Here is a 14,090-nt window from a genome sequence, read left to right as displayed (position 1 = left end):
TCAGCCAAAAGTATTTTCAGTTAGGTATTTAGACTTATCACAGTGGTATAACTACACACATATTGCAGAATATCTACTGCAAATGAAGTATATCTAGGGCATTAAAATACTTTTCTTTCATTACTTTCTCAGACTATTGGGAATTTGTTTCTTTTACTGCTGCTTGTGATCATGTATCTAGTTCTGTTCTAGTGAGGAAAGTTATTAATAAAAATGGCAGCTCCATAAATTTTTTTCTAAATAATTTAAAGCAAATGTCACTTCTGCATTTTTCCAGCTGTATTTCAATGGACTCAACGTGATGCATTTTGTGTGTGAAAGCCTACATGTTGCCTGCCTGCAGCATGTCAGATTCTGAATGCTGTTGTCAGTATTCTGCATTCACAAGAGATGCAGTTCTCATTACTCAAGAGACAAACACGCAATGTGCAGCTCTGCTATCAGCATATAATTGTGAACTAATTTATAATCCCAGGAAATGGGTTTAGGACTGCACATATTGCAGTGCTTCTAAGCCAGCTGTAATGTGGAAATCATTAAAGTACTGAAACACTCTGTATATATTTTCTGTAGTTAGCAAACACCTCCAGGCCAGCATTATAAATCTTTGATATAATCTCCCTTTCATCATTAGGATCATCTCAGATTCAGGCTGTTCTCCCAATATTTTAACACATAACTAATTATACAGCACATTTTACAGTAACATGGACACTCTAAATACTTTAGGAGTGTTTTCCTGAAATCCTTTCTATATGTCATATTAATAATTAAGCTAACAGTCAAGCACGAAAGAAGAAAATATTACTTATACATACTTCAGGAAACCTGCAACAAAATCCCTGAACATTAGTAAAACAAAGGGCAAATTTCTAGAAATTTTTAGAAATACTTGATTTGCAATCAAAAAACCCCAACAAACCTCTATAAATAAAACTGTTTATTATTTATTATTAATTTCAAAGAGATTTTAAAAATATGCAGTAATCTGTGTTTCTGAGAAGAGGTAGATTTTCAAATCTCCAAAACATGGTTTTGATAGAAAAAGGCAAAGAGGAGAGTAACAAGGACAATTCTGGGCATAAATATTAGCACAAGACACAAACAGCTACACCACAGTTTTCAAAATTGTATCTGAAGAGCTTTAAAAAACTATCAAAGCTTGCCTGTTATGCAGGGTGTGCTTAGTTGTTACAATTCAACAGATAAAATGCATTTGATATTTTAGGAGGAAATAATTTCTCCGCTCTTTTCCATCTACTGTATCTTTTCCCATTAACATTTTAGAGCTAAAAAATGCTACATCAATGCTGGCTGTAAGCAGTGATGTGGTAACCCTGCTGCACACTTCTCAGGAGAATCACTGCTATTCTTGACATTTATCCATAAATGTGCATCTGTTATACTGCAAGACTGTTCTGATTCTGCCCCTTAGGAGCAACCTTTTAAAAGCACAGGGTAGCACTCCTCACTGGCACTTCTGTATCCAGAAAAGTTCAAGCAGTTATTCTGGCTGCAGTCCTTGACTTGATCAACAGGATCTACAAGCTGTCAGGCACGAGCTGCCTTGACAAATAGGTACATCCCTGCAAGGCTTTACTGCACCAGAAACTCGCCACAAAAGTTAACAGCAATTACACTTCTTTCTCTCCCACTATGGTTTAGGAAGGGTCTGCCTTGCCTACATAGAAAAATCTTTTTTGTGCCTCAGATCAAAGCCAACAAGGCTAAAAGTATAGCTACAATCACTCATGGCTTTTTCAGAGCCTTGGTTTGAAAAATAATGCAGTAGGAACATTCTGGTTAAAAGAGACTGTATTTCAGTTCTGGCCAGCAATACTGACATGCAGATCTCTCCTCGTGCTTCTCTCCATGCTCTGCATTCATGCAGGTTCTCCAGCATATTGTTGCTGTACTAAAATCTCACTGCCCTTGTCAAGCTGTAATTCCAAGTTCCAGTAAATACTGTTTACAACTACAAAGCTTCCTGAACATTTCCACAAGGCTTGGTTCCCCCACCCTTTAGTTTTTGCACCTCCTTTGTCCCCATTCCAGAAAAAAAAAAAAAAAAAAAAAAAAAGTGTGTGGTAATTATCTTCACAGCTTTTCTTGGCGTATCTGTCTCCCTCCCATTTCATGTGAACCAATGAAAATGCCATCCTGCAGCCCAAAACAACAACTGAACCATCACTTAGCCACAGCATTTTCCAAGGCGGAACATTCATGCTTTCTCTCATGCTGATTCATGTTTGGGAGTGGTTCCCCATAAATATCTGTCAAGTTAATTCACTGTACTCCTTCTACTCCAAGCCTTACATCCCCTGGATGCTTACAAAGCAAGTTAAAAATGAGCTCAGAGGCCTGGTGACAATGCAGATAAATACTTAATGAGAACTAATAGCAGCTGATAGAGAGGAGAAAAAGTCTTCCTCTTTTGGGCTACTCCACTGATACTTCTTAATTGAGATTCATATTTAGGCCTTAATATGCTTGCCTCTTTTATTTCAAGATCCTTCAGAAGAAGAAATCTACGCAAAAATTCCAACACTTCAACAACCTGAAGTTTCAACTTCCCAACACTTCAACAACCTGTGAAGAACAAGCCCCAGACCTATAAACTTTTAATGGTATTGCTCAAATATCATTATTAGCATGTGTATATATATATATATATATATATGTACATGCACACATAATTCTATGATTCTGTATAAGGGTTCATATCCAAAATATTTTGTGTTCAATTCTTATTAGCTAAATTATCTCTGGACCTATACCTTTCCATCTCTTTGTCCAAGCTCTCAATTTCTACTACTATAAAAAGCCCATATAATTAGTTACTGACTATACGAGGAAGATTTGCATAAAATTGCACAGCAATAGATGGATGAATGTACTTTTTAATTGTTAGTTTTTTTTCTTACTACCTTCCTCACCTTTTGTTGCAAGGCTCCATGCATGCACACAGACTGAAAAAAGGCTTAGCATACCACAACATGCCCAGTTTGGTTTAAACAAAATATTGCCCGGGTTTCCTCCTATTCATGCTGGATATCTCATGCTTCTCAGGGATTTACCACCAAGCTCAAATTTGTCTCTTGGCTCAGCTTTACTTTTCAAACACAGAAAATTAGGTCAAACTACCACATCAAAACAATTTCTCGCAGCCCAGCCCCTGAGGCCGCCTTCCTGCTCTCCTGTGAAGGGAAGGTCAGCACTTTGTCTTGAGGTTTATTACACCTGCCTGCCTCCTTTATGACTTTCTCAAATCGAGCTTTGCATGCCACAAGGACCATCTGAATTCTTTATAGCTCAGCCTGGGCAGAGAAGAGGCCTGATGTATTTCTTCTGGCCCTGGGGTAGCAGACAACCTCTGACAGCCACGCAGCCTGACTGCAGATGACGGTGTTACACCTTCTCCCAGCACCAAAACACAACACTTGGGGACAGAATAAGATGACAGATTATTCACATGCCAGGGAAAGAAAATAAAACGTGTAAGTTGTGGCCAGTTTGAATCTCTTCCCTCAAGACTGTTATACTTACAAATAAGGATCACAAAAATAAATAAGAACCCCTGGCAGGTGCTGGTTTTGGGTAGCCAGAAGGCCTTGAGACCTATCCTTCTTCTTGCTTAGCCTTCCATCTTGTGTTCTCCCATTACACACCTCTATGAGCAGCCATATATCAGGCTGCAACTTCCTAAGGCTGCAGCCTTTTGATTTTGTCAGTAGTTGACAGAAGTGCTCCACATTCTTCTGTTGGAACAGAGTTTAGCTGACACCAAGAGCCATTGAAGTTATTTTCCCATGATATTGCAGTTCAGCATGGATGATAGCCTTCACTATAATTCTACAAATTATTTTGTCCTTATTGTGTCTCATTTGTCTCTTTTTTTCTGCTCAAGAAAGTTTGACTAAGAATGATGTAAAGTCACTCAATCTTTAACAAAATCATGGAAGAATGTAAATCCAGAAGGAGAAAGACTATCAGAAATGCATATCAAGAGCAGACTGAGTACTTCTCTGAAAAAGGGATTGTATTCTACAACATAAGTGATTTCTATTTTACCATATTAAACAGGCTTACCACAATCACACAGAAATTGTTCTCCATTTTAATTTCTTTTAAATTCTAATCAATGAGGTGACAGCAGAACTCATACAGATGCTTTTTGAGTGAGTTAATTACTTCAGTGCACCTAAAATAATTTCTCAAAATCTTCTGAACTGACATGATTCTGAAAATCTCCAGCATTCAAGTAGGAAAAAAAAAAAAAAGTTGAACATCACAGAATTCACTTAACTTTTGCTGCAATCTCACCCTGACACCACAGCATATCAGGAAGTGTGTTTCAGATTCCCTCAGTCAGTGAAAAGTCTAAGACAGAGGGAGTAATTGTATTTCCCAAACTGTTTTCTAGAGGTTGAAAGCTGTTTCAGGTGACAACACATAATCCCAAAGACTCTATTACTTAAATAATCTTTTAATTTTGGTGTTTAATTTTGGGTTTTTTCCTCCCACTGGTTTAAGGGTTTTTTTTCCTATACACTTCCTACCTCTACTCTGGTGTTCACAGCCAAATTTCTGGAATACTTTTCTTTTACAGATGACTTTAAAGTATGAGTTGCTGCCTAAACTTGCAGGTTTGGTCAGAGCAAGTTTAGTCAAGAGAATGCTCACAGAATAATAGCTCACTCATTCCTAGATTCCTAAAGATAATTTTTTTTATTGTCTATTTTTTAAAATTGTCTTCCATTGTTACAATTGTTGAAGACCCTATCAACTTTGTTACTGGTGCTCCTTAAAAAAAGTTGTGCACTGCATTTTATAATGGGAATTATGCTTCAGCTTTTCAAGAGCACTCATGATCTGTAGGTTCAGAAAATCCTAACATTTCCTGAGCCTAAGGAATGTTGGTTTTATCTTGTTTATGCAAAATTTCAAAATACTTAAAGATAAGCCACATCCTGTGAAGGCAGCGTAGGCTTGGCATTCGTTAGAATTTCTTATTTCACATACATGCATGAAAATGCTAAATTTTTCACCTTTGGCTACTACAGTCAGGGTCCTTTCTCAATCTGTAAGGCATACTTTTCTGATATAGGGTTGGTTTACAAATTATGCTCTTTTATTTAAAAAAAAATATATATTTATTTGGTTTTGCTTTTCAAGTCTTCTAATGTAGCATGCTCCTTTAAGTAAATGTTGCTGCAAGAAATGTTAATTCATAAACTACTGAGTTTGTTTCAGGTAGTGGAAAAACACCCCTTTGCAATAGGAAACATACTGTGAGACATTTTTATTTGAAACTTGCTTTTATACATTTTAGGAAGTTTTTAAAATCATTTTGTACTCATTTTTAACTTTCACATTTCTGCTTAAGTGAAGTCATTGCTTTCTTTTAAAAAGTAAAATATGAAACCAATACTTGTTTTCTGCAGATATTCAAAAGAGTTAGCCTGAACTACTTAGCAATTTTTTATTATGTCCAAAATTAACCTCTCACAGAGTAGTTTTAAATAACAAAAGCTGTTTTATAAAACACCAATATCTGAATCTTTGCTAAGGTTGTTACCATCTGTGGCTTTGGGTTCTTGTCTCAGGATACTTCCGTTTCAGATGAAAAAGACAACACCTTCTCCCATGAGACAAAATAACAACCAAAACAAAACAAAACAAAACAAAAAACCCAACAAAACCCTGAAGCTCCTTCCAAAAAATAACATTCACTCTTGTTCTACAAGACCAGGTTTCTCCAAGAAGTACTTGACAGCATGAGAAAGTGAAAGCTGAGAATGAGACTGAGAAACTTAGAAAATTGTGTGGAATTAGTTTTTTTGGAAAGAGGTAGGAGACAAAAATAAAACATGCTGTGGGCAAGCAGAGTGAATCAAGTAACATAGTCTAGAAAGGAGACAAAAGATTGACAACTCCATCCATAATTGGCATGGGAGGATTAGATATGGACCAGGATTTGCTGCTGCTCTGAAACAGTCTGTGAAAGACTTTCTCTTTTTCTCTGTATTAAAGCAGATGAGGTTACCTTTTTCAGCACCTAAGATGCTTATAAGGAGGAAATACCTCTAGATATACCAAGCCAAAAAAGGATGATGGTGTGAGATTGCAGTAAAGATCTGAGTATTTCTGCAGACTTTGTTCAGGAAGATTTTTCTCCACTCACTTCTTACCTAAAAAAATACAGCTCTCCTTTATTCACCTGACAGTGACCCTATACAGGTTTTGGGGTATTTTTTCTACTTTTCACTAATGCTTAGATTAACCTCACATATATAGTGGGGGTGTTACCTGTCACTCAACAATGCCCAGCACACTGCCACATTGCAAAAACAGCTTAACACATTTGTCCTGGATTGCAAGGCAATGTGTGTATTCTCTTTACCATCTGTAAGAGGTGTGGCAGTTATCTTGTGTTAATTGGCCAGTTTTCTTTATCTCTTCCACAAACCAGTCCTCCCTCCAAGGAGACATCTGTGTTAGAGGGCTATGGAGTGTCACTGCATAGCTGATAAAAGTTACAGCATCACATTGTGAGATGCTCTGTCCAGAAAGAAAAGGCAAGCATCCTAACTAGATATAATCTGAGACTTTAAGACACCAGAACAGCCTTTCTAGTAGATTCCCAAAAGAACAGAGCTGCCTTTTCCACTAGGATCTTCAGAAGAAAATGTCACCCTTCTACAAGATCACTGCTTCAACAGAACCACACCTACCACTCCAAGAAGACTGCAGCCACCACTCCCATTAGACTGCTACCAACACCCTGACCAGCAGGGGGTCAGGTGGCATTCTGACTCTGTCAGTATTGTTTTGTATTACTGTATTGTTTATTTTTTATTTTCTTTCCTAATAAAAAACTGTTATTCCTGCTCCCATATCTTTGCCTGAGAGCCCCCCTTAACTTCAAATTTAAAACAATTAGGAGGGAGGGGGTTTACAGTTTCCAGTTCAGGGGAGGCTCCTGCCTTCCTTAGCAGACACCTTTCTTTTCAAACCTAGACAACATTAATGCTTCATCCTACTGAAGCAAATAGGTGATTTTATAATATGCAATGTGCTTTCATCCAATTCAGGATTTTGACAGAAAATGTTTGTTAAACCCACCTACTCAAGGCACTATGATCTTTAAGACAGGATTCTGCTCTGCAATTCTTTCACAATCTGGCAATTATACTAGCATTGGTTTCTACGTTCTGAAGAAAGAGCAATACACGCTAAATAACCAAAGTATTTTCTGCCACCCAATGCCTGATTTTTTTGCTGTCTCCCACTCTATAACACTAATCCTGACACATCTAGTTCTGTCTTTTCACTTCAATCATTCCACCAATGTTTTCAGGTATTTGCACATGCTGTACTGTATTGTACTTCTTCTCTCCAGTGTTTTGTCCAAAGCCCCAGTTTCAAAAGCCTAAACATCAAAGCTGCATTTATGTCTCATTCAGAGAACAAGAACATCTGCATATTTACCAGAGTACTGTTGAACTCTTTTTTACTTTCAAATCTATTCAAGAGTAACATAATTCATGAAATTCTCACTTCTCCCACATACACTGGCACACTCCCTAGAGTCAGTGCTTTGAGACTCCACAGTTATATCATGTTCCATATGGTACAGATTTTCATCTCTCACGATGCCATTTGTTTTCAAGCCCCTTATCAGGTTCAGCACATTTATTGCAAAACCACAATACACTTGACTACAACTGCTTCGTATGCTTACTCTCACTTGATAGCTGTAGAGTGATATTGTTCTCTCAATGCTGCACAGACCAAGTCTAGTACTCAAAAAATAAGTATTTCAAAAAATTATCCAAGGAATTTTATTTTTCATAATACACATGAAATCTAGAATACTGTAAAACAGCATAATTCAGCAAGGAAAGAAACCACTTCCAAAGTGAAGCAACTCATGAAAAAGTGATAGTGTGTCCTCTGTTTCTGCACAGATTGAAGCAAAAAAATAGATGTGAATTCTTTCCAGGTTGTGTTTTCACTATTTTATCTCTATTAAGCTCTGATTAACAGCCTCTGAGCTGTGACAGACATGTATGCTTAGGTTTTTTCTTCAATGTATTTCTTGTCCTACTTCAGTGATATCTGTTAGAATTGTCTTTTCTAGCATTATGGAACCAAATGACCTTGCCTGTTCTATCGCAGACAGAGAAGTGGGGCAACATATGTCCTCTTTATGTTGGCTTCAGTCATAGCAAACAAATGTCACCAAAAGCAGTCTGATGAGTATGTGGAAAGCAGTATGAGAGAAAACAAAATATTCAAAATTTTTCATCACAAAAGTGGAGCAGGGAAATGCTGCTCCTGGGGAGTGAAAAGTTTCACTTCACTTGAGGAGAAAAAAAAGGACAGAAATATATATGTCCATCTTTTTTTTTTTCATGTGGTGTCACTCCGGGCTACCATGACAGGCTAGCTGTAGACTTCTCATTAGCCAGACCCAAGAGCTTTCTGAGTTCCCAGGGCTACACAATAGAAAGTGAAATAGTCAGACCAAGGAAAGGAAAGCACTCACTAAGTGATAACAGCAAATTGTCATAAGGAGAGTAAGAAAGAATGGAAGATAGAGTAAAACACTAAAAAGATTTGAAAGAACAGCAAAGCTTTTTTCAAGTAGCAAGCTGCTTATAAAACTTTGACAGGATCATCACTGAAACTTTCACAATGCAATTATCTGCAAAAACTGAGGAAATTAGGACTGGGGAAATAATTGTTTAAATGTAACTCTATGACAGAAGTAGACAGTCACATCTTGTACAAGGACTTAGGGAACAGAAACCTGATTTTATTGAAGCCATGGAAACCAACAGGGTTTCAGCACATAGTGGTGGCAATTAAAAGGAAAGAAGAAAACTCCTACTGCTGACTTCACTTCCTCTCTAATGATGACACCTCTCATCCCCTTCTGCATCAATTCAGCACTATGAAAGCCCCAGTGGATGTCTTGAGATTATGTGGAAACTCCTTGGTTAAACCAGTTTGTAGCTCTAAGTCTTTGTGTTGAAAAACTGCTGCATGCCTAAATGGGTTTATTTTGACAGATTGCACAATCACTACAGCATTGCTGTGCAAAGCACTTAAGGGAATTTGAGACCCCTGAAGTATCACAAATGCTGGAATAAACTCAAGTTCTAAGCTACTCTCTAAGCTGTTGTTCTTTTCCATTTGACTGTCATATTCACAGATGTGAAATGAGCGTATTTAGTTGTTCTTGCAGTTTGATTGGTTGTTTTTGTTTAGCATCTTCTTAACGTATTTCAGCAATTTCTTGGGCTATATTGCTTTACTGGAATAGATATATTCTTAATCATTAAGGTTAAAACTCTGAAATGTTTACATCCATTGTATAATTTTGATAATATTTTCTTTCCAACTCATTTAATCTTGCATCAAAGCAAATGCATGAGTAAAACTACTCATTTGCTGCCTTTTTCAAAATTATGATCTTCAGGGCATGTAATCCAGAATAAAAAGGTAAACTATTAATGAACTAAAAGGCCCCTAGGGCTTAGAAGTTCAAGCACAAACTCTATAGGCAAATAACTGAGTATTTTTGCTGTTGCACCACTTACCTTTCCAACACTGCACTCCTCCAGTGGCTAAGCATGAAGAGCTTAGCATTACCTTCTCTTTTAATATAAATTAAAGAAAGCTTTTGAACACATGCATATGTTGAAGAACACTCAAGAATTCTCTTTCAGGCATTTCCCATGACGCTCAAGTATAGATTTTATTGAGAGGAAATATAAAGAAGGATAAATAAAATGCAATTAATTCATTTCCAAAGTCATACATCTAAATAAAATGTTAATATTTTTGTGGTGGCCTATTTTGTTGTAGTGCCCTTTTCTTTCTTATTCTTAGTAAACCTTACTGTGACCTTGAGCAATCTAAAGCAGCTTCAAAGCTGTCTGTTCCTGAGAAAGAGCTTGGACAAGACAACCTCCACAGAATCCTTCCAAACATAATTATTCTCTGCTTCTACAAAACACAGGTGTCAAAAATACAAAATATGTTTCAAAATCTGCTGCCAGCCTAGGAATAGTCAGTCACTAAAAACTAAAGACCTTCTTAGTTTTGTCTTAACAATAACACGATACTGAAATGTTTTGTGTGTATATATATGTCTCCACAGAAATTCATTTTTCAAGATTTATAACTGTACATTCTTAGGTGCAGAGATTTTTTTGACATGATCCCTGGTAATGTCAGATGAAACTCATGGCTGAAACTGCACCTTGTATAACTTTCACACAGTTCTTTGGAACTGAACAAACCAATTTTGTCAAATGAGAAATGCACAATTTTTTACATTAGACAAATCAATGCTACAACTGTCCGTTTGGGGGAAAGAAGTGGAGAGGAATCTTTTACCAGGTTTGCCAAAGTTGGGTAAAACATTCCTTAGGCAACACTTTCCTTTCTTTTTCAAAATCATTTGACATAAGATTCTCTGTTCCTTTACCTACATCAACATTTGTCAAATATTTGGTCATGTTCTCAATGCACTAAGTACATACATAAACCAGTACCAACAATGCTGTGCAACTGATCTAGACTACCATACTCCAAAGCAGTCTAATAACATACAACATCAGATTTTTGTTGTTGTTGCTGGGAATTCAAAGGAATTTTAAAGTTCCCATGTCCTACTACTTAAAAGTGTCGTGGTAATGAATCATATTGAGTCATATTAAAAATATCTAGGATAAGGTAATAGCAATTGCCAAGTTTAGTAACATTATTTTAAAGGTATCTGTCAGTGATTCACTAGCAGAGAATAATGGTCCTGTGATTCATGGAAAAAAAGAAAGTCCTTTCCCCTCCAGCTGTACAGATGCCACTTTTTCCTTTTTGGAAGTGGTAGGAATGCAGGCTGGGAAAGAGACAGAGCCTCAGCCAAGTTTCCTACCAGAAGAAGGGAGGTTAGACTAGAAATTACCAATGCACACATTTAAAGAAGAAAGGTAAAAGTCAACAAAGACATTTTCACTCCATCTCAGACTCTCCATGGAAAGACTCTCCATCACAGTCAGAGATGCCTCTGGGTCAGACACAGATGTGGCTCACTCCCAGATAAGCATATCTAAGAACAGTAACAAGTCTGGTGAGCAGAATTTTCAAAAGAATAAACCTATTCCCGTTGATATCTGATAAAAATGCCACTTATTTCAAAAGAAAAAGACAGGCTACAGGTAAGCACTTTTTGAAAATCCAGTCTTTTATCTTCGTTCCTAACACTTGAGATCTGGTTCCCTTAGTTCTAGTTGTATTGTTTTTGTTGCTAAAGACCCATTTTGTTGGTTCATTTTAGGAGTAACAACTATCAGAAATAAAGCTGAGGTTCCTATTATTGGCAGCATGAAACAAACATGAAAGCCCAGCTTCTAGTGTGTTCCTGGAACGTATTCCACATATCACCCAGACAGTAAACTAACAATGCAAACTAAAACCTAGAAAATAATAACCCTTCAGGAAATGAAAAGAACTATGTGACTCTGAGTATACTTCAGCAATATGAATAGGTTTGACATTTTACTCATAAAATAGTCACAGAAAATAAGCAGTATGTTCCTGATACTATAGCCTCTCATGCTAACTTTTCAACAACACTGGAAAAATCTAGAGAAGAAAGCGATTTCAGCTCAAAAGAAAATTATTACTAACTCAGCATTTCTAAGTACCCCTAGCAGTGCAGTGAAGCTTTCCCTCTTTGTTTTACTCATGAACAAGCATATTAACTATTGCTACTTCAAGACTTGTTAATTCCCATGTCCTCCTCCTACAGGAGAGAAAATTCTCATATCCCCTTCAGAGCTAGGCAATTGTACTGGGTTTTGAGGCACGGCACTGAATGTTACCAGCATACTAAAACCCTAAGGAATAAAACCCCGAAAATCCTGATTTTTAACATCAGCAGAATATATGGAGCTGCAAGAATAAGGAAAGAATCTTATCTTCTTTTGGATGATTATGGGGTTTTTGTACAAAATAGGTATAATCCTTTTTACCTGTCTTTTGAAACATGTTCAGTAGAACATTTTCAATTAGGGCAAGCATGCCACATACCCTCTCTCTATACTGTATAGCAAGAGACACTTCTGCATTGCAATTCATCAACATGCAAATTGGCACAAGTCAAAATGTTTCACATACATTTATGAGTTGCAATCAACCTTCATTTAATAGTTTCTTAGTCCTGGCATGCAATTTGTGCTCTAAAATGAGAGCGAAAATTGACGTAAGAAAAGGTTTTAAGAAGCAAGAAAGAGAGAATGAGATCAGAATAACCAGCAGGTCGGTGATGAGGAACTCATCTGTGCTGCAAAACCTGAACCAAACAACTGCTCTGAACAGGCACCACTGGGGTTTACATTTCAAAGAAGTGCCCTAATCACTAGGCACACTATCTCTGATCTAATGAATATATAATTGTATATTCAAAGTGGAACAGGTCCAACAGGAGAAAGACACACCTGAGTAAAAGTAGGCATTCATCATGGACAACTCCTTGGTACAGATCAGGCAGAGGAGGCATGTCAATCCCATTTTCCCACACCCTGGATAAGTATTCTTATGATTGTGAATGCTCTTCCTTTCAGTTGACATATTTCCCCCAAGAAAACATGTGAAACAGAAAATTTCTGCCAGAATGAAGTAAAGGTAAAAAAAGAAGATACCTCAAAAAAGTTAGTGATGAATGTTCTGTGTTCAGCTCTCACCCTGCTATCTGTTATGTACAGCCAAAGGTGGAAACAATTAGGAGAAACCATTTCCAGTACCTTGGCTTGTTTTTCTCACGATTCCTCCTGGAAATTCACTACAGAGATAGTAGGTATTGTCCCAAAATATTAACACCAGGAATCTGTATTATTTTCATTAACACATATGAAATATTTATTTTATTTTGGTTTTAAGTTTGTTTAAAATCCTATTCAAAGCACAAGCAGGGTAATTTCAAACATTAAGCATCTCCTCATTCCCATGATATGCATGAATGTAATCTAAAATTAAACATACATTAATGCATATGCCTTTTCCACAGCACATTGTCATTACACTTTGTAAAATCCAAAACCTCGGTTCAGTGTCAGGATTCTATTTTACATGCCTAAGAATACTTGTACAAATCTACGACTAATAATGGCAATCTCCTTAAAAAGCAAAGGGGGGGGACTGAATTTTCCATCTGAAATAAGATTTGTCATTAAAATTCTACAGCTAGAAAATAAATTACACATTGTCATTGCAATGTAAGCTACTTCTTAACAAATATATATGAAGGGTAGAAATCCATCAAAGAAAAATTTAAGCATTATGTCATATTATTTTTTAGTATCTATTAAGGCTTTTCATTGTCTCCAAAGGGTCATCCAACAACAACAAAAAAAATCCATGCAGAAGTTAAAGATGGACTTTTTTTATTGAGAAACTCGTGGGATCCATGTAATCAAAAGAATCTCACCACTGAACAGTACACTTGAAAGAGGAAGCCTGTGGGAGGTACTGTCACAGTGGTAATTTAAGACATGACCAAAATCTCCAAGTTATGCATATGCTTGTTTTATGCCAAAGCTGGCACCATCAGAAGGGGTTAGATTCTGAATAAAAGCAACAATCAGTGAGTTAACAAACAGCTTTTCAACTGCCAAATGAAATAGCTGTTAAAGGCTGATCTTAAGAGGGAAAAACTTTAAAAGTTTATTTGTTTTCTTGGTAATTAGATGTGGTGGGATGCATGAACAGGAAAGAGGGGATGGCAATTCTATATGCAGCAATCCATTTTAATGCCTGCCTCAGCTTTCTCTATAAAGCTGTGTGACTGTTATAACAATACCTGAAATGTTGCAGTGCACACTGGGTATACTCAAGATTTCAATTAAATAATAGAAAATGCTTTATATCTGGCAAAGATATTTTTTTTAGATGTTTGGATATACGGAGTGTGTGTATCTGTAAGTAAAACATATCTTGACACTTTTTTCTTTATTCCTTTTAAATTTAGGAGGGACATTCACCAATACAGCTGTAAAAATTTACAGACTCTTGATCCA

The 14,090-nt window shown here is 36.7% G+C and overlaps 1 protein-coding gene across 3 annotated transcripts in view; it reads right to left on the bottom strand.

Moving 5' to 3' along the window:
• The window catches only part of DLG2 (discs large MAGUK scaffold protein 2), a 486,684-nt gene that overhangs the window by 322,576 nt on the left and 150,018 nt on the right, over positions 1-14,090 (bottom strand). The gene's annotated exons all lie outside the window — the stretch shown is intronic.

The sequence above is a fragment of the Serinus canaria genome, chromosome 1, assembly GCF_022539315.1.
Source record: "Serinus canaria isolate serCan28SL12 chromosome 1, serCan2020, whole genome shotgun sequence".
NCBI classification, from domain to species: Eukaryota; Metazoa; Chordata; class Aves; order Passeriformes; family Fringillidae; genus Serinus; species Serinus canaria.
This window is presented reverse-complemented; position numbering and strand designations above follow the sequence as displayed.